This window comes from Podarcis filfolensis (genome assembly GCF_964270895.1).
Source record: "Podarcis filfolensis genome assembly, chromosome: 9".
Taxonomy (NCBI): Eukaryota; Metazoa; Chordata; class Lepidosauria; order Squamata; family Lacertidae; genus Podarcis; species Podarcis filfolensis.
In genome coordinates, this window is record NC_139610.1 from 42,791,841 (window position 1) to 42,814,034 (window position 22,194).

The 22,194-nt window shown below is 42.2% G+C and overlaps 1 long non-coding RNA gene across 1 annotated transcript in view; it reads left to right on the plus strand.

Moving 5' to 3' along the window:
- Window positions 1–22,194, plus strand: part of LOC310742518 — a 49,120-nt gene that overhangs the window by 12,552 nt on the left and 14,374 nt on the right. Inside the window, exons 2-3 of the long non-coding RNA XR_014538496.1 lie at window positions 12,621–12,701; window positions 13,456–18,884. This is a non-coding gene — a long non-coding RNA (uncharacterized lncRNA). The remainder of the gene's footprint in view (window positions 1–12,620; window positions 12,702–13,455; window positions 18,885–22,194) is intronic.

Sequence of the window (22,194 nt, forward strand, 5' to 3'; positions counted from 1 at the left end):
ATTTCAAGCCACTTTCCATAAGCTGTCTCTGAGAAGTCTCTCCGTTCATACAAAACTGATAAGGGCACTTAAGAACTCTCCTGTGTGTGTCAACAGGTGGGCTTGTCCCCATAGTAATGCTGCCTGAGCTAGCTCTCTAGGTTTTGCTGCCTTCTTTTCTCTCTGCTGGGCTGGGGCCAGCTTACCCAGCCTTTACCCTTCCCAGGAGTTCCTGAACAGCATACTTTACACCAGATTACCTTAAGATGGCTTCCATTAGGATTGCTCCCTGTCCATTAACTTCAGTGGGTCTCCTCTGAATATGACTTAGTTGGAGACATTATTGTACTTATACATTGGTTTCTTTCTGATGCGTGATCTCATATTAGGGTAAGCCATCAGCAGTGAGGTAATCTTTCAGCACTTTAATGCTGGAATCCCCTTTTCATAGTCAATAACGTTCAGTTTTATGTGCTGAACAAAGCAGCGCAGTAGCAATTCTCTTGGCACTTGAGAACTTGACACAATTCCGACTGTTCATTCAATTGTATGATTACTCTCATTTTTTAAATAAAATTGTGTATTAAGGAATTACATAAAATGAAATAGTAAAGTTCACACATGAAAATTAGAGGGTTTGTAGAACCGTGACATAAATTAATTGTCTCTCTGAAAGTGATGAAATCAACTTGTCTATTAGTCATTATACTTCAGTTTTGTTCATGTGTGAATGAAACAATTGCATAACCCATCCTCATAGCTCACATGGTAGAGCATGGTAGAGCATTACTCCCAGGGTCGTGGGTTCAAGCCCCACGTTGCAGGGGGGATCCTGCATTGCAGGGGGTTGGACTAGATGACCCTCATGGTCCCTTCCAACTCTACCATTCTTTGAGTCTATGTTTCTATGATATATATTCAGGTACCTTGATATGTAAGAAGTATGTTGTCTTGCTGGGGCTTGTATTCTCCCAGTGCTGTGCCATGACTGGCTACTTGAGTTATCTGGAACTGAGGAGCTGGATGGTGGGGAAGAGGAGGTTATAGGGGCAGTTACCATCGGGTTTCCAATGACTCCAATAGGAGGATGAGATCCAGTTCCTTAATTCTTGTGGGTTTAACATACAGTGGTACCTCGGGTTAAATACTTAATTCGTTCTGAAGGTCCGTTCTTAACCTGAAACTGTTCTTAACCTGAAGCACCACTTTAGCTAATGGGGCCTCCTGCTGCTGCCACGCCGCCAGAGCATGATTTCTGTTCTCATCCTGAAGCAAAGTTCTTAACCTGAGGTACTATTTCTGGGTTAGTGGAGTCTGTAACCTGAAGCGTATGTAACCTGAAGCGTATGTAACCTGAAGCATATGTAACCCAAGGTACTACTGTACTCAGAGTAGAACCACTGGAATTAAGAAATTTAAGTCCATTGATTTAATTTGGTCTATGCTAAGAGTATGACATAGTTGGATGTCTCCCAGAATGTTTTACTTAACACCACCTGTTTCGTTGGTGCAATTTTGCACCATTACAGAGGGTGGGAATGAACGCTGAGCTGTCATAGGGTCCCACTTAAGCTCTGCTCCTCCCTTGCCATATCCCCACCTTGGCCATTTTGTGCCCAGTGAACTGTTGGCTTCATCACAGAGGCAAGGCTATTGCTGCACTGGCACACAGGAGCAATGCTATCATTTTTTGACCTTAGGAGCAATCATATCTCACTCAGCAGACTTAACTCAAGGATAGGATCACTCTGTAACTCTTCTACTGTATATCTGTGGGAGATTAAAGTCTACCAGCCTCATTAAAGTAGGCATCAAAGTGACATTGAGACTCAAATCAGAGCGGACTTTTTCTTGTTATGCGAGACAAGATATAATGTAGCCTTAAAAAAAAGAAAAGAAATGTTTTGCACACTTTTACATCCAAGGAAAAATTATGCTTTATTGCTATCATTATAATTAATTAGTAAGAGTTCAGCTCTGATGTGAATGCAGTTCTGTTAGCCTAGTTGGGATTATTTATTGAGGAGGTTTTGCTATGCTGCATGTCAAGTTCTTTTCACGGTAGTCAAGTCACATAAAAATTGTTCTGAACAGAAAAATGGTCCTGTTAAGCCTTGCAGAATCATGCCCACGACATGCATCGAATATATATGTGTGTGTTTGTTATTCAGCATTTAATTAGTTCAACGCAAGTGACTATATTTACTTTTCTTCTACATAATTGAGTGAAGATTTTCTAAGTTCTTGGTCATGAACAGAATGCAAAATGCAGTGTTTCTGAAGAATGTGTTTTGTTAGAAAAAGAAAGAGGCACCTGCCAGTGGATTTTTCTTATAATTAGCTCTGAAGAAAAGTATCTGCTTAGTGTACAGTGGTACCTCGGGTTAAGAACTTAATTCGTTCCGGAGGTCCATTCTTAACCTGAAACTGTTCTTAACCTGAGGTACCACATTAGCTAATGGGGCCTCCTGCTGCCGCTTTGCCGCCACCGCGCGATTACTGTTCTCATCCTGAAGCAAAGTTCTTAACCCGAGGTACTATTTCTCGGCTAGCAGAGTCTGTAACCTGAAGCGTCTGTAACCTGAAGCATCTGTAACCTGAGGTACCACTGTAGACTAATAAGGCAGTGATATTTCAGGTAAAACACACAGCTTGTTAAAGATGGATGGCAAGTGGCAATAATCTACTTACAAGTGTGCAGTCTTGCAAAGGCTGAGACACAAAAGCATCAGATGTGCTAGTTGCTGTTTTCACCAATGAAATTGGGAGATGCTAAATGTTGTCAGTCTATTCTCTCCATTTTCCAATTCCTTTATTATTTAATTTTTGTTGAATTCATTTAATTATCTGTCATCCCTCATTTACTATACTACATTCTAAATTTATTTATTTTTTAAATCAGAATTCAATACATTTCCAGTATTTATAAGTACATTCAGGTCATGGGATTACTTTTGAAAATTAAATGCAACATATGGATTATAAATGAGCATGGAGCCCGAGACCTCCAAAACTGAGTTATGCTACCACCAGACTCCTTATCTCTTTCACTTTCAGGGAAGGGCAGTTCTCAAGGTTATGAGTAATTAGTATTAGGAATGGAGATAAGGGAGCACCTGGGAAGCAGAAACAAGGAGAAGGTCAAAAGTCAGAGCTCTGCCCACTGAGGCTCTCATATAGGAGGACCTACAAGGACTGTGAACTCCCAGACTGTTGCTGAAAGCAAATCCCAAACTCACATGAGCTCAGAGACACCATGTTCCTTAATTCTGTGTAGCCCACCTCACCTTCCCAACCACTATCTTGATGGTCGAGCATAGGGTCATAGATCTATGGAGCAAAGGGTCGTAGATCTATGGAGAGGACTCAGGTGGACAGCCATGTTGAGCTATATTATCTCCTTTAACATGAATAAATCTCTAGTTACTAGGAATGCTGTCCCTGCTTTTTGGAACGGTATCCCTGTTAAGATAGAAAAACTGCCCACAACCCATATTTTTCAAAACCAATTTAGTTTCAACAAGCTGGATGTTTGCATTAGGTGTCTATTTTGTATTGCTTTTAAATCTACCTTTAGCTGTTGTATGATATGTTTGTACATTGCCTTGGGACACATTTAAATGGATATATTATTAATAATGATAATAATAATAATGTGGCGTGGGTGTTTGCTCAGCTGTTTCTGTCTTGCTTTTTCCTTGAGCCTTGTGTGTTTACGCTTCTTCGGCAGTCAGGCAGTCAGCTTTTCCCCGATGCAAAGATGTCTGAAGAGATGGTTGATGATAGCATTCATGTCTGAAGCTAACTTGTGCTTAGAGATTAATTATTCAAAATGACGGATGCTTTAAACTGGTGTGATCAATAGTGTTATCATAATACACAGTAAAGGACGAGTCATCGCTGAGCTAGAATGCGGGAATTGGTTTTTAATTTGTTATCAAGGAAATTAAAGTAAGCCAAAAATGAACATAAAACACACCCAACAGAGCCAGGAGACATCAATTGCTATTGCCTTCAATTTCTCCTGCTTCATCCAGGTGATGTTTAGCTTTCTGCTCTTAATTACAATTTTTTATGTTATAAATGCAGTAGTGACCTGGGTGTGACAGCAACATAAAGAACTCCAAGCTGATCCTCGCAGAAAGGGTATTTTGATCTTATTGCCCCCAGAGAGTTCACAGGGAAACTGCTGCCTTTTCCAATGAAGATTGATAACTACTAATGAAAAGCAGAAGGGGCACCTTTGTCATTACAGTCCCTGTAAGCAAAGCCAACTAATAGAATAGCAGTTCTGACTGTCACTGGCAGTGGTAGCCTTGGCAAAGCATGGGCAGAGAATGTCCCAAGCTATATTAATTCCTATTGGCAGCAATTTTGAAATGGTATACCTCCACTGACTACTCCCTGAAGAACAGTTCCCTGCAGACTTCAGAAATATTGCTTGCTGTCAAAACAAAGGGACAGAGGAGATGCTGTCATTATGCCTCAAGAAGCATTTCCCATTTGCTTTAAGCACTTCTGCTGCTAGGAGAACCAAGCTAGCTATATATCAAAGGATAATGTAGACTTGAGGAGTATGGTCTGGCTGATCAGAAGTCACAGAGCTGGTGCTCCAGTTTAAATGGTAAAGAAGAAGAGCTCCTGAATGTCATTCACTGGGGAACAACAATGGAAGAGGGCTATTTCAGGCTTCCCCAGAGCTGACCCTACTGTTAGACATGGTGAGGCAGCTGTCTCAGGTGGCAGATGAGGGGAGTGGTGGCAAGGTGTTGGAGGACAGAGCTCTGCTATCCTGTCACCAGGGATGTCCAAATGTCTTCTGTACACGCATTGAGGAAGGGCACCATCTTGTCCTTCGCCTTAGGTTGCCCTGGGATTCCCATTGACATCTAGTTGGCCACTGTGGGAAACAGGATGCTAGACTTCATAGGCTTTTAGTCTGATCTGGCAAGGATCTTTTTATGTTCCTTATCTCCTCCCATCCATCCAACACACAGCATCACATGTGAGACAGACATTCCATGCAGAGTCCCAAATATGCAATGGACAGAACTGTGGGCCCATTCTCTACCTTTTTTTTTTAGGAGGAGGAATTGCACAAGTATAACAGATCTGTGATGGAAACTAAAAATGTCCTTGGATATGGTAAAAAGCCTAAACCATTTGACTACTGTACTTCGTTTTGTTCTACATCACATCAATATTAATGTGTGATTTGACCAAAAAAAAGTGTTCTATTAATTAGTTTTCTTCACCTTCATTCTTATAAGTGCATCTGTCATTTAGAGAACATTGTTATGCTGTGTCTCATTCACTACGTTTATGTATACCAAATCACTCAGAAATAACGTGTTTTGGGGGGGAGGGGAGGCAAAATCGTATGACACAGCAGCAGTGAGGTTAATGGAACTCTCTGTTACAATTTCATTATCATCTGTCACTCTAAAAAAAAAATCAAACTTTATCTCAATGTCTTTTTAGTTTTGGCAAATCCCAAGGTAATCATCATTCAATGTTTTATTAATAAGACTGGCAATGGAGGTGATGAGAATTACCCAGCCATGATAGGCAGAGCTTAACATTCCTGCCTACTATAAGACAGTTGCAAAGGGAAAAGGAGAGCTTTGATAAGTATCTGGACCACCACATTTCAAAGAGGTACCTGAAGCCATACAGTGGTACCTCGGTTTACAAACACCTCAGGTTACAAACGCTTCAGGTTACAGACTCTGCTAACCTCAGGTTAAGAACTTTACCTCAGGATGAGAACAGAAATTGTGTGGCGGTGGCGTAACAGAAGTGGGAGACCCCATTAGCTAAAGTGGTGCTTCAGGTTAAGAACAGTTTCAGGTTAAGAATGGACCTCCAGAACGAATTAAGTTCATAACCAGAGGTACCACTGTATTTGCAAAGCCACTTACACAACACCTAACAGCACTTCAGTAGATATGGCCAGCTTAATACATTGGAGAGAGGGGGGCTATTGTCCTATGATGGTGACACCCAGAATGCACCCAAAGCTTGATTTTTAGAAAGGAAGTTGGGAAGCAAAAAACAAACAAACTTTCCTACAGGCAGTCCCTTAGTTCACAACTGAAGTTTGGAAGGAGCAAATTGAGCCAAAGGCTGAAAAGCACTGAAAATGCTTAGGGAGGGAAAATATGTGGCCCTCCAGATGGTGTTGGACTCCGACTCCCATCAGCCCCAGCCAGTGTGGCCAATGGTCAAGGATGATGGGAGGTGTAATCCAACAACATCTAGAGGGCACCAGGTTTGCCGATTGTTGCCGTTGGTAAAACAACTAAGCAGAACATGTGCCTATAATACTCCAGTATACTTATTTTAAGAACAAATTTTATTCTACTTACAAGCTGCCCTGTACTTTGTCATTCTGAATAGTAGATAACAGGCTTGAACTTGACATGCTGCACTGTCAGAAAATATACTGCTTTAATCAAATCTGAGCTCTAGAGTTTCTATAGGAGAAGTCACATTTGTACCCCACTCTGCCCCCAGTGAGCTTTGAGGCATGTATTAACAGCCCCCAATATTAACAGCCCTGTGACGCAGGCTAGATTTAGAAATAGTTATTAGTTCAAAGTCACCCAGTGAACTTTATGAATGAGAGGGGATTTGAACCCAGGCCTTATCAGTTCCTGACTAGTATTTAAGTCACTGTAGCAAAGTGGCTCTCCTCCAGCTGTTGTTCAACACAGTTCTAAGAACTCCTACTGTTTTGTGCTTCTTTTAAAATGTGCAACATGTTTTCTTCCCTCTAACCTATTTGCAGATGTCACTTTAAACATTATTTTCCAAGGTTTTATTTTTCCATAGAAAACAGATGTCTGCAATTATCTCTGCTTTGACCTCTGAGACTTATCAAAGTCAAATAGGCAATCATCCAATCAGATGAGCTATCATTACCAGAAGAAAAGTAATTATAATCTGAATATGTTTGAACATGATTATTATAAGTCTAAACTGTTGTACTTCTGATTGGGATTGAACTGAAGAAATTATCATTTTATAATTCAAATGATATAACTTCATTTGTTTTTGTAATTTTGAAGAGTAGAGAGCAGAATGATTTAATAATGTAATCCTTTAACTAGGAACAAAGCATGCAGTGATATCTCTAAAGCCACAGAAAGATGTCTTAATTAAAGAAAAGAGCTAAAATCAGACAAACCGCAAAATGAGTGAATGGGGTTTCTGGAAACAATGGGAACACCAAGTACAGAACATTTCCCCCTTCTTCAGATTATCCAGGAACAGCTGAAGCAGTGACGTAGGCAAAGGTTTGGATAAACAGGAGTTCTAGTTTCATAGGTTCCATGAGTAGCAAAGATGGCCACTGTATAATCTGGTAGTTTATTCTATTTACATGCTTCTGTCAGGGCATCCGAACTAAACACCCAGTGGCATATGAAGGTCAGCCTTCGTCAACCTGGTATCATCAAGGTATTATTATTTTTTTAACTCTAGGCCAGTCTTTACCAATCTGATGCCTCCAAATGTTTTGGACTACAACTCCCATCAGCCCCAGTTGGCACACTCATGCTGATGGGAGTTATAGTCTAAAATATCTGGCAGGTACATGTTTGGCAAAGACTGCTCTACAGCATGTAGCTTGCGGGCTGAAAGCGGGGGGGGCGGGGGATTCAGTTTAGGAGTAAGCATCTTAGAGGCCACCAAGATCCACTTGTGTGAGATCACATTAATCACCTCGTCATCCCAGTAATGGTCGGATATGTTTCTAGAGCCTCATCATTTAGGAAGGGAATGTGGGGAGCCTTTTTCAGCTGAAGGGCTGCTGTTCGTTTTGCATAACCTTCCAGGGGCCACATGCCAGTGGTGGGTGGGGCCAGAGACAAAATGGATGAAACAATTAATATAAATTTTACCTGTGCAGTGGGTTACTTTTACACATACTGCTACAGTGCTGTCTATTCTCCTTCCAAGGAAGTGAGAAGCATGATCAAGGACACATTCCAGCCAGGCAGAAAGACTGGATGAGGAAGGGCTCAGAAGGGTGCATGGCCTACGGAGGGTCCCAAGAGTAAGATAAAGAGACCTGGAGGTATTTGGCCCTTGGCCTGGGGTATTAATGTGCATTTTCAGATGTTCCATCACTGTCACCGCCAGTTCTCCTCAACTCCCTCACCAAAGCCTCTTAACATAGGTTGCAATGCAGGCAAAGTAACAGTATTTTTAGGTCTAAACGATTTCAGTGGGAGAATTAAGCATATCCTTAAATATTTTCCATTGAATTTGGTGTTGTTGAGAAGTGCCCTTTTGTATAGGTCTGAATTCTGTATCAGACCATCAGCATAGTGGAACCACAATTAAGTCAACCTTATGAACATATTATTCAGAACTTTATTCCAGAGATCAAGCTATTGCCCGTGCTCTTAATGATAGTTGTGAGCTTCAGATTTTACCTACTCAAGCCTTCTCCAGGGACCATATGGAACAGATTTTGCAGCAGCATCCTTTTGACCACAGTGCTAAGAGGGCAGGGAATACAAAGGTGGCTCTACTGTCATATCCAATACAGGCTTGAGCTGACAAGGCAGAAGGAAGATGGCAGGGAAAGTAGTGAATAGCACCAGCATTTTTTCTCCGCACTAAAGGCAGTGCTGTAGCCCCGATCCCACCCCCACCACCGCCTGCATATCAGGAATATTCCAGCTATCCACCCTGAAGTCTCAGGTTTCATGTTTGTTTTTTTATTTTTAAGTAAGTTTTTCTTCTTTTTAAAAAACTTGTGCTGATAAAAGCAAAAAGATGCAAACAGGATTCTGCCCAGTAGTTGACTAAGAAGCATCTCATCTTGTCTACTAGAGTTCTGGGTGCAGAGACACCAGAACAACTGGCAAACATTAAACTAGCTTATACCCAGAGCAAACTGAGTTGGTCTCTAAGGTGCTACTGGACAATTTTTGAATTTTATTTGTTTGAATTTTTGAATTTTATTTGTAGCGATGGACTGACCACAACAACTTCTTGTTCAATATGAAAGGTCAAAAAGCAAGTCAGGTAACTTATTTTTCAAAGCATGCTCATAAATCTCTTCCATTCCAACATATCTCATCATTTTCTGCTTAAGAAATTCAGCTTTATGATTTAATTAACCTTTGGTTATTAAAGAGAACCAGTATAGGATGCTTCTTGTGGGCTGTGTGAAAAAATAAATTTAATATCACCAAGAGGTCAAGATTCAGACCACACTTTGTTCAGAAAAACAGCAATAGTGCTTCATTATTCACCTCAATTTGAAATTACTATGTCTTCGTTTTCACTGGGATGGTAAACTTATGTCTGGGCTGTGCCACTGTAGATTGCAAGAAGCGGCTTGTATCATTTAATACTCCAAACATGTAAACAAACAAATCCCTCCATATAGAAAGCTAGATTCTAGGCCAGCCTTTCCCTGACATACTAATTTATTTTTATTGATTGATTTATTATTTAATTTCTATACTGCTTAATACCGTATATTTAAAGTATCTATGCGGTGTAAAAAAAAGAAGGAAGCAACAACAGACAACTGTTGTATTTTTGTATGAAGAAAGTAATGTGAGCCGCCTCCTGCTATGGTACTTTCCAGACACAAGTTTGGTGCCTCAGTGAGAAACAAACTTATTTCTTGTTAGTGTAAATAATTCACTCAATTGTTTGGAGACAATATAATTCACATCCTTGCATTTTCTGAGCTACAACAACATAAACATACTAATTCTAAGCCAGGGATTGCCAGTGTGGTGCCATCTAGGCATTGTTGAGCTCCAGTTCCCAACCGTAGAGTCGGAAGGGACCACGAGGGTCATCTAGTCCAACCCCTTGCAATGCAGGATTTTTTTTGCCCAGTATGACACTTGAACCCACAACCCTGAGATTAAGAATCTCATGCTCTGCCAACTGAGCTATGCCATATACATTGGCTACCCTGGATCTAAGCTCTTTGGCACGTATCACATTAAGTCACCCTCTGATTAGATTCATTGAGTTCTATGGGCATAATATGGTCATTGCTAACTTATCCATAAATTTCTGTAGATCTACTCTATGACTTAATGGGATACAGCCCCATGATTCTGGTTGCATTTCCCTTATGTATTTATTCATTAAAATGGTGTGTTCTTCTTTTTGAACATACCTTCAAAGTAGCTGCTGAGTTGTGACATAATAACATTGCAATCAATATAAAACAATCCTGCTTAATCCGGTTTCTCACAGGCATCTGGTTGGCCAGATCCTGAGAACAGGATGCTGGACTAGACGAGCCAGTGGCTTGATCCAGCAGGCTCTGCTCATGTTCATCAGTCAAATGCCACTTGTACTCTTAGTTTACTATCTGAAACTGCTTTAGTTCAAGAGCTCCAGGACCTTACAAATTTAGAGCATTACAATTATGTAATTTCAGTTTCCCTTAGCAACAAGAAGAAATTAGCAATGCAAAGCAATGCAGGATCCCAGTTTGGGAAAGACCAGCTGGGAGATATGGAAACTTCCTGCAGCCATAACTGCCATGGAAGTACTTTTAAGTTGAACAGGAACCTTGGCAAATTAAGGGATTGTCTAGGCTAGGGTTTGATCACACTTATCCTGTTTGGGTTTGCTTTTTCTCCAAAGGGAGTAATTTAGGTTTCTGTAATTTGGGGGCATTGCATTTCTTTCTCTGTAACATTTACATGTCTTATACTCTTCCTTTTATCTTTGCAAACTTATTATTTCATAAAAATTTGTGTGATCTCAGATTATGTTAACACTCTCATGCTTATAGCTTTAGCCTCCCACTACTTAAGGAGGTTTCAGAAAGACCCTAGCCAACTTCTAGAGGCTGTTTGATCTGGTATATAAAATTTAAATCTGGTTTGCTTGTGCAGTTTTCTGATTTTGTGCAACTCTGAAGAATTAAAAGAAAAAAAATGTATATAAGCATAGTTCCTCTGCTCAGGAGCATACCACAATTAGCGACGAGCATAGCCAGAAAACAAATGAAAGCGCTGAGGAAGTAGTGGACATGGAATGGGGAGTTGCAGAAAGTGACAAGTTATTCACCCACCCCAAAACACTGAGACAAATTTTCTGTGACTCCAACTGGAGCAATTTGGAGACTGATTGTCCACAATTTATCAGATTATTCAGGCCTGGATTTTACAGGAGATAAGCATCAAGCGCCCTGCCCAAATAATCAGTCACATGACACAGTACACACACTATTTGCATGGCAATGCCAATCAACTTTGGGGGGGGGTCAGTCCCCTCAAATATTTTCTTGGGGGAGCAAAAGACCCCTCGGCCCCCTAGGAGTTGGCTCCTATGGTGTTGTCTGAGGGTAACTGAGGGCGAAAACACAGTAAACTCTGATGTGGACAAGATGTAAGCTCAGTGAGTAAAACCAACCTCCCTACTTGTATGCCATCACATTGCATTCCATATTATTTTCCACATCAAAAAGAGATGGCACTGTAATGATGAAAGATATATCTCTGTGTTTTAAAGATGAACACAGTGTGAGTAGAAATTATATTTAATTCATTGGGGTGGGGTGTGGAATCAGGAATGTTTTAAGAAGCAGAATTCTGGAAAAGAAAACTGAGGCGAGTTTGACATACTTTGCAAGTAAGAGGTTTTGCTTTTACTCGGAATTCCGAAGTGAGCTTTTGTAAACCTTTCAGATGCCTAGGGGGAAAGCGGGGGTCTTTTGTCCCCTGGAGACCATGATCCACTTAAAATTCACCCAACATGACTAGCTCCCGTAGCCTTGCAGTAATTGTGTTTGGCCAGTAGATGGAGCAGCTGCAGCAGGTAGCAGCAAATCTGTAGGGACACTCCTAAAGCATTCAAAACAACGGAGCAGCCCAGCTCCCTTGACTCCCCCTTTGCTTGTCAGCAGCTGGACGCCTGACAGGGACTGGGGAAAAGAGCAGCATGGGAAGAAGGAAGAGGAATGGCGCTGAGCCAGCGTTCAACACAAAGAACCAGCAGCAGGTTGAGACTTTTTCCTGCACAGTGTGTTTCCTGCTGCTGATAGCTCCAACTCAAGGTGGAGAATGGGGACCCCTCTGCCTCTTTCAGGGCACAGCTTCAGGATCCTAAAACCTACAGCAGTCAGGATGGTGCCAAAAGGGTGTAAACAAATACGGGTGCATGCTTGTAAGAACAAAGAAAGGCAGAAATTCCAGGGGACCTCCTCAGTCCTTCACTTTTGAGATGCAGGACATAATTCATGCCTAGGACTAGACTTGGATCTGCTTTTTAATGCCCAGGTTCATGGCCTCAGTGGTAGAGAACATCTGCTTTGCATGTCAAAGATCCTGGGATCAATCCCAGCATCTCCAGGCACAGCTGGGAGAGAACCCAGTCTGGTACACTGGAGAGCCACTGCCAATCAGTGTTAGACAACCCTGATAATGTAGTTTCCTGTCTTCCTGTTTTTAAATGTGTACAGAGTGCCTTCATGCAGCAGCAGACAGTGACTACAGACATCCCCATCACTTACAGAATGAAGGAGAATGGCCTTTTGGAGGGGCTTGAACCCAGGGATGCCATATTTCAAAAAGTAAAAACCAGGACACCCCTAGTTGAGCTTTTTTTAGATAACCCCCAAATTGTTGAGCTTTTTCTTCTTCCAGAAACTACTTGCCTAAGATCCAGAAGAAAGTGCCACCTTTCGGAAATCCCTCCCAAACGTCAATTCCGCCTTTGAAATCCCGGTAATGTAATGCAGCCCTACTTGAACCTGACATCTTTGAAATTAAGCGCTGTCTGTCTCCACTTTAAATCTATCTATTCCCTGCCTTTTCAGAATAGACTGAGTATTCAGCAAAGTAACTGAGAGAATAGGAGATGGAGAAATGTGGGAAAGGGCTGTAGCTCAGTGGTGGAGAACTCTGCCTTGCATGCAGAAGGCCCCAAATTCAACCCCTGGCATCTTCAGGTAGGAGATGTCAGGAGAGCTGCTGCCAGTCAGTGTTGAGAACACAGAGCTGAATGGGCCAGTAAAAGTAAAGGGACCCCTGACCATTAGGTCCAGTCGTGGCTGACTTGGGGGTTGCGGCGCTCATCTCACTTTATTGGCCGAGGGAGCCGGCGTACAGCTTCCGGGTCATGTGGCCAGCATGACTAAGCCGCTTCTGGTGAACCAGAGCAGCGCACAGAAACGCTGTTTACCTTCCCACCGGAGCGGTACCTATTTATCTACGGTACTTGCACTTTGACGTGCTTTCGAACTACTAGGTTGGCAGGAGCAGGGACTGTGCAATGGGAGCTCACCCCTTCGCGGGGATTCGAACCACCGACCTTCTGACAGGCAAGCCCTAGGCTCTGTGGTTTAACCCACAGCGCCACCCGCGTCCCTTGAATGGCCCAGTAGGACTGGCTTAATGTAAGTCAACTTCCCATTTTCCTATGTGTCAACATACTTAGAGTTGCCAACTATATTTCCATTCCGTGTTGGTTTTTTTAAAGGTTGTGTATGACAGAACTCGGAAACACAGCTTCATCTGCCAAACTTCAGCTGGTCAACAGCACAGTGCAAGCTGCCTGACAGACAAAAGTAATAGCAACCTGAAGTGCAGTGACACAAAGGTGCTTTGCAAAATGTTTTTAAATTGTCTGTATTGTACTGCAACCAGGAAACACTAAACAGAGATCAGAAACATGTGAGCTGAGTGCCCAGTACCTGGGAATGGGGCTGCAGCTCAGCAGGAGAGCATCTGCTTAGCGTGAAGAAAGCCTCAGATTCAATCTCCAGCTTCTCAAGTTAGCGCTGGGCATGTCCTCTGTCTGAAACCCTCAGGAACCATACTGCCAGTCAGTGTAGGCAATACTGAGCTCAATGGGTTAATGAATCCTGTTCCTAACACACAGCAAAGGAATTATGTGCAGCAACTGTCACAGTACAATCCTACTCAGAAGTCAGACCTACTGTATTCAGAGAGCCATACTTCCAGGTAAGTGGGGATGGGATTACAACCTAACATCTGTTCTTAGATGATTCATTTATACCAACACATTGCAAATACTCTTCCAGTCTAGTTCACATGGGATGGGAGACATTAAAAGAAGAATCAAGTTAGGAAACTTTGCTATGAGCAGAAAAAGTCACAGGCCATGGCTGGGTGGAAGAGAACCATTATTAAATGTGAAACTGAATTCAGATTCCATTTCACATTAGATAGAAAACGAATTCAATCTTACTCCTTTTTACAATGAATTTAATATTGCATCAGAATAAATACAGTGGCTTATGAGTCTCTTACAGAGTGCACTATTGCTACCAGGTATGCTTCCAAAATAAGAAAGGGGGGGGGGGGACTTACTTTGTCTGACCTAGTTCAGTCGCCATCATCCCCATTAATTTATAATCCCTGGACTCCCAGTATCTTCAACATGGTACCTATTTTACAGTGTATAAAATTTACACCATCAAGCAAAATCCCAGTCTATATCTACCTGAATCTCCTTTTAAATAAGACATTAGTAAGCATCACATCAGAAAACCTTCCATTAATACTGCTTCGGATCTCCTGTCTTACAGAGCCAGTGATTGAATTCTCTACCCCCGCAGGAAAAATTAAAATATGGCAGATAATATTGTCTTCTCTCAGTGATTCTGTTTTCTGCTGAGACTATCATAAGGAGTGCTGTGTTACTTTTCTCTGAAAACAACACAGAGGAAAATAACACAACACTTCATATAATGTCTAGTTGCCCAAAGTCCATTGCAGCCAAGAAACGGTTCATGACCTCAGGGCATTTTTTGTCAACAATTGTCATGGCCGTTACAGGTGTGGCATGAGAGGGGGGTATTTTATTATTATTTTTTGCTTCTGCTCACATCTAGAGGCTGGGAAGAAATTAGGCAATTTGGTCCATGGTGAGGTTAATGGGTCCTACTGTCAAATTAGCACCAATTGTGGCTGCTCATAACGCTTGCAAAACCTGCAATGTGCAGCTTGCGCCAAGTAATGGTGGAACTGGTGGCCCTGTAGATGCAGTTTGTCTCCCGCTCTCATCATCCCTGCTCATTGGCCATGCAGGCTGGGGCTGATGGGAGTTGGGAGTCCAGGACCGCAGGTTCCCTATAGCCACACTAACTCCTATTATCTATGGGTGCATGCATTTGCTGTCCCATAGGTCAATTACTAGGGCCAGAGGAAGGAAACCACAAACAGGACAAGTTAAACACCATCCCACTGGCCCTAAAACAGAACCCCCAGCACATGGGATCAATTCTCCAATTTCCTTGCCCTAGTTAATCTTGTTAAGTGTTGCAGTGCAAGATAATGATCCTGGCATGCTTGGGGGAGAAGGGGCTTTGCTCCTTGCTCTGAAAATTCTCCACCTCTGCTATGGAGAAATGCACCCACTCTATCATAGGCCTGCTGTAAGAATTTCCGTGCAGAGTCAGGCTCCTAGTCCATCTCGCTCAGTCTTCTGTGCCTGCCCATAAAGAGCCAGGCAGGCAAGCCAACAAGCCGGAAGGGCATCGTCATAATATCTTCCACCTGCTGCTTATTCCCCAGTGCCTGGTAGTCCAAAGTATAATGCCACTGAGCAGGAAGCTTGCAGAAACAGTGCCAACAACAAGGAGGCTGAGTGCTTATGTTGGTTACAGCAGAGTCACCCTGACTTGGCAGCAAGTGCCGCAGAAGGAGCTTTCACTGCCTGTGTTTTAAGCAAGCCAGGCAAAGCCAGGAGACCAAAGGCAGATTCCGGAGAGGTGGCAGAACCGCCTTGTCCACTTAACACCTCTGTTGGTACAGCAAACACTGGGAGTCACTGCTCTTGTTTACTGAAATATTGAGAGGGCTTCCTGCAGCTTATCCACTGTAGCAAAGCCGGGAATGGGGAGGAGGGACGGGTGGGGGGTGGCTTTCAGTCTCTGGGCATGAAGATTCTGTTTGGATTGCTCTCAGACAACCCTTAACAGCTGGTTATAATTATGTGCTGCAGCTTCAGAGGAAGTCGCTGGCTGTGGGGAGTGTGCAGCGCTTGGCTGCAGATCAGCTGCTCTTAAGGGTACAGCTGAGAGATGGAGACTCGGAACAGTGGCACTGAGTGGAGGGGAGGGGGGAAGCCTAATTATCTGCCACTTGAGAGCAGGGCTCCCTTGTCGAGTCATTACATGTTGGTGAGAGTCCCTCAGCATACATATACCCTAAACGATGTTCGAATGAAGGAAGGGCCGGGTTTGGCTGCCAGGAATCTGTACCATGGAGGATTGAAACTTTTAAAAAGAACAGAATCATCTGCTTCTATCTGAGAGTTTTGTTTTATTTTTCTAGCCTGTGATTTGATTTAAAGCTTTTGGAAGAAGGGAGAAAATATCCTAGTAGGGAGATGTTGTTGGAATAGTGACTTCTGGCCTTAATGTTTCAAGCTGCACATGAACAGCGCTCATGAAAATGCAGCTCTTTTGATTCTCACCAAAGTTCCTAAATACTTTCCTGCACTTAATTTTTCCTTAGATTTATCTCCCCACCGCCAACTCCTTCACTATCCCACTCTGTGTTTCACACTGAATTGTTGGAAGGTGCAATCCTATACCCTTATGCCTGGGAATAAATTCTACTGAACATAATGGGGCTTGCTTCTGAGTAAATGTGTGTAGGATTGCACAATAAATCTCTGAAGCAAGATTTTAAATAGTTTGGCCCACTTGTCCAAGATCACTTTAAAACCAGGCATTATTGGTAACTCTTAAAATTCTATTGACACTCTGTTTTATATTGCAATTTGGGTGGAAGATAAAGAGTGTTTCACACAGCTCTAGTTTCGAATGGCACAATCCTATACGTGTCTACTGAAAAGAAAGCTTTGTTGAATTCTACAGGACTTACTCCCAGATAAGTGTGCATAGAACTTCACACTAATTGCACAAGCCTAACTATGTCTACTCAGAAAGGGGTGTACTCCTGGGTAAGTGGGGTTAGGACTGCAGCATATATCTCTGCAAATCAGTATATCCAGTGGAAGTGATTAGTGAATCGTTTATGTAGTTCCTAGGGTTGATCATGCAACATGAATTCTGTTAATAAAGAATGTAACTAAACTGTACTACAGAGACATACTGTTTCTTAAATTGCTTTCTAAAAGTTTTATTGTAATAACAATGAAATATGTTTTTGATTATGCAATAAATTAATAATGCTGTATGTTAACATTCCAGGTAACATTGAACATTTTTTAACAGTTGCTTATAAAATAAAATGTAATATACATTTTCCTGTGGAATTACATGGTATTTAATGAGTTTTATTCATGGAAGACAACAGTTGTGCTTGCACATCATTGTAAACCATAGTTATTTATTTTCTGTGAATATGCAGGTGGCATCCACTTTGCTCCTTCCCAGCTTGACCAGGAGCAACAAACCACAATACCTGGCTTAGTTACAACATACATGAAATTTGGAGCCCAGCTGTTTTCATATCATTGTCTGCTTCACTAAGTTATTTGCTTTTTAGCTATGTAGTTTGAGATGTTTTAATCACAGATTTGTAATGGGTGTATTTTACTGTGTTCTGAACTGCCAATAATAATTATGTAATTTAAGTGTTACTTCTGAATCAGGGGTCATGGTTTGTTTCTCTCAAACAAACCATGATCGGTAAGCCCAATAACAAACCTTGTTTCCACAATGGCCTGGTTTGCATAGCACAGCAAGTAAAAATATGGCTTCCCAGGACTGTGCAAAGGATGGATTCCTGGAGAGTAGCTTATAGTCACTTTGATCCTCCCCAGTCCTTTTTGCTCCCACATTGTACTGAACTATGTCAAATTCTTGCTGTGTTATCCGAACCGAGTGCCAGTGTGGTGTACTGGTTAAGAGCGGTAGTCTCGTAATTTGGGGAACCGGGTTGGCTTCCCCGCTCCTCCACATGCAGCTGCTGGGTGACCTTGGGCCAGTCACACTTCTCTGAAGTCTCTCAGCCCCACTCACCTCACAGAGTGTTTGTTGTGGGGGAGGAAGGGAAAGGAGATTGTTAGCCGCTTTGAGACTCCCTAGGGTAGTGATAAAGTGGGATATCAGATCCAAACTCTTCTTCTTCTTCATGGTTAAGCACTGTCCTCACTGGCCATGTGATCGTCTCATCCAGGGTAAGTCATGTTATATGCTTTATGATTTACCATTATGAGCAAATCTGGCCATACTCTCCATTGCAACCACTTACAAATCCAGTTATGATTGAATTTATTTAATAACCTAGTAATCTCTGTTAACAAAGTGTTTAACTTAGTTGGTCTCTAAGGTGCTACTGGAAGAATTTTTTTATGTTGTTTCAAAATGTAAGTTTACAGGAGCAAATGAGATTGCTACATGCATAACTGGGAAAAACAAAACACAATGACTAGTGATTTCTCCTTAAAAGCTCTCCTGAGCCTGAAATAAATCTTACTTCCTCATTGGCAAAGTACAGCATAGCTAAAAGCTCAGCTGGGTGCATGGCCAACCCAAGGCATTGCATGCTGCCTGTTAAGTACACAAGTTTGCAAGGAAAGCTAGCTTTTGTCCTGCTATTCTTCTTGGTGTCCTTCAACACAATTCTTTTCAGCATCTCCCAAAGCCTCACTGCTAGAGTATGTGTAGTGGTCAATAAATGTATTGTGGATGCCTCTGAAAAGGTTTACTCAACAAACAGTAGCAGAACTGTTATATTGCACCAACAATTCACATAGAGTTGTTTTGAAGTTGGTTCTAGGTGGAACAGCTGGAGGCTTCTTCTAATCTTCAACACAAAAGATTAAAGCAGCTACAAGGCTATAAACAAGCAGCTGAGAGCCTATAATGGCTAAGAGCATAAAATCAGCTGTGAGTAAGACCTATGAACTAGCCTGTGCATCCTTTACCAGCATTGAAGTAAGGCATCACCTTTGTGGAATTTCGCTAGGTAAGTGTTGACTATCTTACAGATTCCTCTGCAAATGGAAAAGATAAGAGCTTGGCAGACTCGGGGTCACTGTTATTTCTCACATTTACAATCCACCCTTTCCTCTCCAAAGGGTCCCATGATGGCATCACAGGAGGATTACTCCTCACAACTATCCTTTCAGGGAGATTAGATTGGCAGTATGTGACTGAGTAAAGTGCATCCTGCGAGCAACATGGGGACTTGAACTCAGGTCTCACCAGTTCAAGTCCTTCACTCTCACTACCATGTTCATTGTTGATTAGAGTAGCACAGTAGAGCCAAAATGTACTTTTTTAAAAGCAAGTTTCAGCATTTTCAAAGCTATGATTGGTTCCCACTCTCTCTGCTTTTAGAAAAACTATCAAGGCACATCTTTTTTTTAGTTTGGCCATTTAACATGGCTTTTAGTAGTACTGTTGCTTATAATGTTTTTAACGGTGGTTATTGTTGGTTTTAAGATTGATTCTGCATTACTCCCCGTGTGTCCATTTGAAAACAGATGTAGGCAGTCCCAGCAGTTGGGGGGGGGCGTGCAGCCACAACTTCCCAATTATGTTGTGTGTGGACATATACCAAGATAATAATCACACCTTCCTCTTCATTCACCTGGGACATGTGCAGGAAAGAAAAGGCTTGTATTACCTAATCAAAGGGAGTTTTCAAATGTGTATCAAGCAACCACACCTTCCCTTGTGGATGCAAGATCTAGAATAAATCCAGATTAAAAGCATGTAGATGACAAGCATAAACTATTCCAGAATTAGAAAAGCTACATTTTTGTCCAAATGGGTCAGTATGTACACAGTCTCAGTCTTTAAGTTGCCACAAGGCTCTGTTTTCTCTGGAAAAATGCCTCTCCTTAAACACAGACAATAAGTATTATGTTCACAAGTGTAGATTTAACGAAAAGACTGAATCAGATTGAGCGTTGTTTAGTAATAAACACACACAAAACTGATTAAGAGGTATGTGTTTTTTAATTCTGATTCGTGGGGTTCTGTTTTTTAACAGTTATTGGGTGAAAACAAATTCAGTGACCCCCACCCCCCCATTCTCTACTGAAATATTACTGTCATTTGCTATGATAACTGTCAGACAATAATTCTGTGTTGCCATGTGCCTAAGTATACAGGCATTTATTTACTTAAGCTTCCAACTTTAGGAAATTCTAATAAATGTAAAATTACCTTGTTGCATTTGTTTTATTGTTACATGCTATGGGCACGAAAAGGCTGTGCAAACAAAATTAAGTTAAAACAGAATTTCAGCCAATAAAAACCACACAAACCCTCCTCTAACAGCTCATACTGTTAAACTGGAAGCAAGGCTTCTAAAGAATTCTGTTGTTCTCCCCATCCCACCCCCCTCCCCAACTAAATAAGTTTCACAGAATTTCAACAGACGTCTTTCATAGGCATTGCAATAGACCACTTTTCTACTACTAGGTGATCTTCTATCACTTTCTCCCCACATCTACAAACACCCAGGTCATGCCCCTCACTGGCTCTGAATTGTGATAATAAATCTTCCTTGCTTGGATGGGGAGAGGTGTTTGTTCATCTAAATTTGCATAGCTCGAATGTAGCCTATTGTACAAAAGTAAGAATCACACCTGTTGCTCCACCCACTTTATCCTTTGACCACACCCACCACTGGAATTCAGGTGCTGAGAGGTTGTGCATGTGGGATTTCATCAGCAGATTGATGACTAAAGCAGGGGTGAGGAAGCTTTGGCCCTCTGTATATCACTGAACTACAGCTCTCATCAAGTATGGTCAATGGCTAGGGTTGCTGGGAGTTGTAGTTCAGTAACATCTGGAGGGCCAAAGATTCCCCACCCCTGAACTAAAGCTTTAGGTTGCAGTACTGCTCCTTTCACATATGTGCACAAATGCAGGGAGCAGGTTGTGGTGGATTTTTTTCTGAGGAGCAATGCTTACTTTGGTTAAAAATAAAAAAGTGGTGTTGGAACTCACCTCTTGATAAAAGTGCTGTAGGTGCCAGCACAAAATAACAGCTGTAGGTAGCAAAAAATAGGTGGCTGTACTCCTAAGTAGCCTGTGGGTAACTGTAATTCTAAGTGGCCAAGCAAAGCCATCCTCTTCCAATCCATGCTATGTGTGTGGTGAGGCACTACCATGCCATGCGCCCTATAGCAGGGGTTGTAAAGAAGAAGAAGCAAAGATCACCAGTATGGAAGCAATGATTCTTCAACATCAACTTCGTTGGACTTGTCATGTTGTTCGGATGCCTGATCATTGTCTTCCAAAGCAATTACTCTATTTTAAACTTTAAAATGGAAAGTGTAATGCTGGTGGTCAACAAGAGGTTTAAAGACTCTCTCAAGGCAAATCTTAAAAAAATGTAGTATAAATACAGACAACTGGGAAACACTGGCTTGCGAGTCTCCAATTGGGGAACAGCCTTTACCAAAGGTGTCGTGGACTTTGAAGACACTCAAACTCAGGACGAAAGGGAGAAACATGCTAAGAGGAAGGCACGCTTGGCAAACCCTCACCATGATCAGCTCCCGCCCGGAAACCTATGTTCCCCACTGTGGAAGGATGTGTGGATCCAGAATTGGCCTCCACAGTCATGGTCTCATTGTTAATGGAAGACAATCTTACTCAGCTACGAGTGATCGCCAAAGAAAGAAGAAGACAGCAGGGGTTGCTAGCCTGACAGCGGTGAACACTCATGTACCTGGAGAGGCCTCCCCTGGTGCCTGCAGGGTTTCCTCCCCTGACCCTGAAGTTCAACTTGAAGGAAGCATTATATTGTAGTCAATATAAGAGATTAGTCTGCACACCAGAGCCTTGAGAGGAAGGCCAATAGCTCAGTGTGATGGAGCGTCCATTCTTCATGCAGAAGATCTCAGTTTCAATCCACAGCATCTCCAGGTGGGGCTAGGAGAGACCCCTGCCTGAAATCCTGGCAAGCTGCTGCCAGTCACTGTCAACAACACTGAGCTAGATTGACCAAGGCCTGATTTAGGGTAAGGCAGTTTCCTATGTTCCTGCATTTGTAAGTGGGCTGCCATGTGTTTCTGGCAGAAAGGACTTCACTAACTTGCCTGACTGCAATAGAGTGGACCTAGTACAGTGGTACCTCGGGTTACATACGCTTCAGGTTACACACTCCGCTAACCCAGAAATAGTGCTTCAGGTTAAGAACTTTGCTTCAGGATGAGAACAGAAATCGTGCTCCGGCGGCACGGCAGCAGCAGGAGGCCCCATTAGCTGGTGGGGGCAGATGTCATAGGCGAAGGGGATCGAGATACGGATATGCT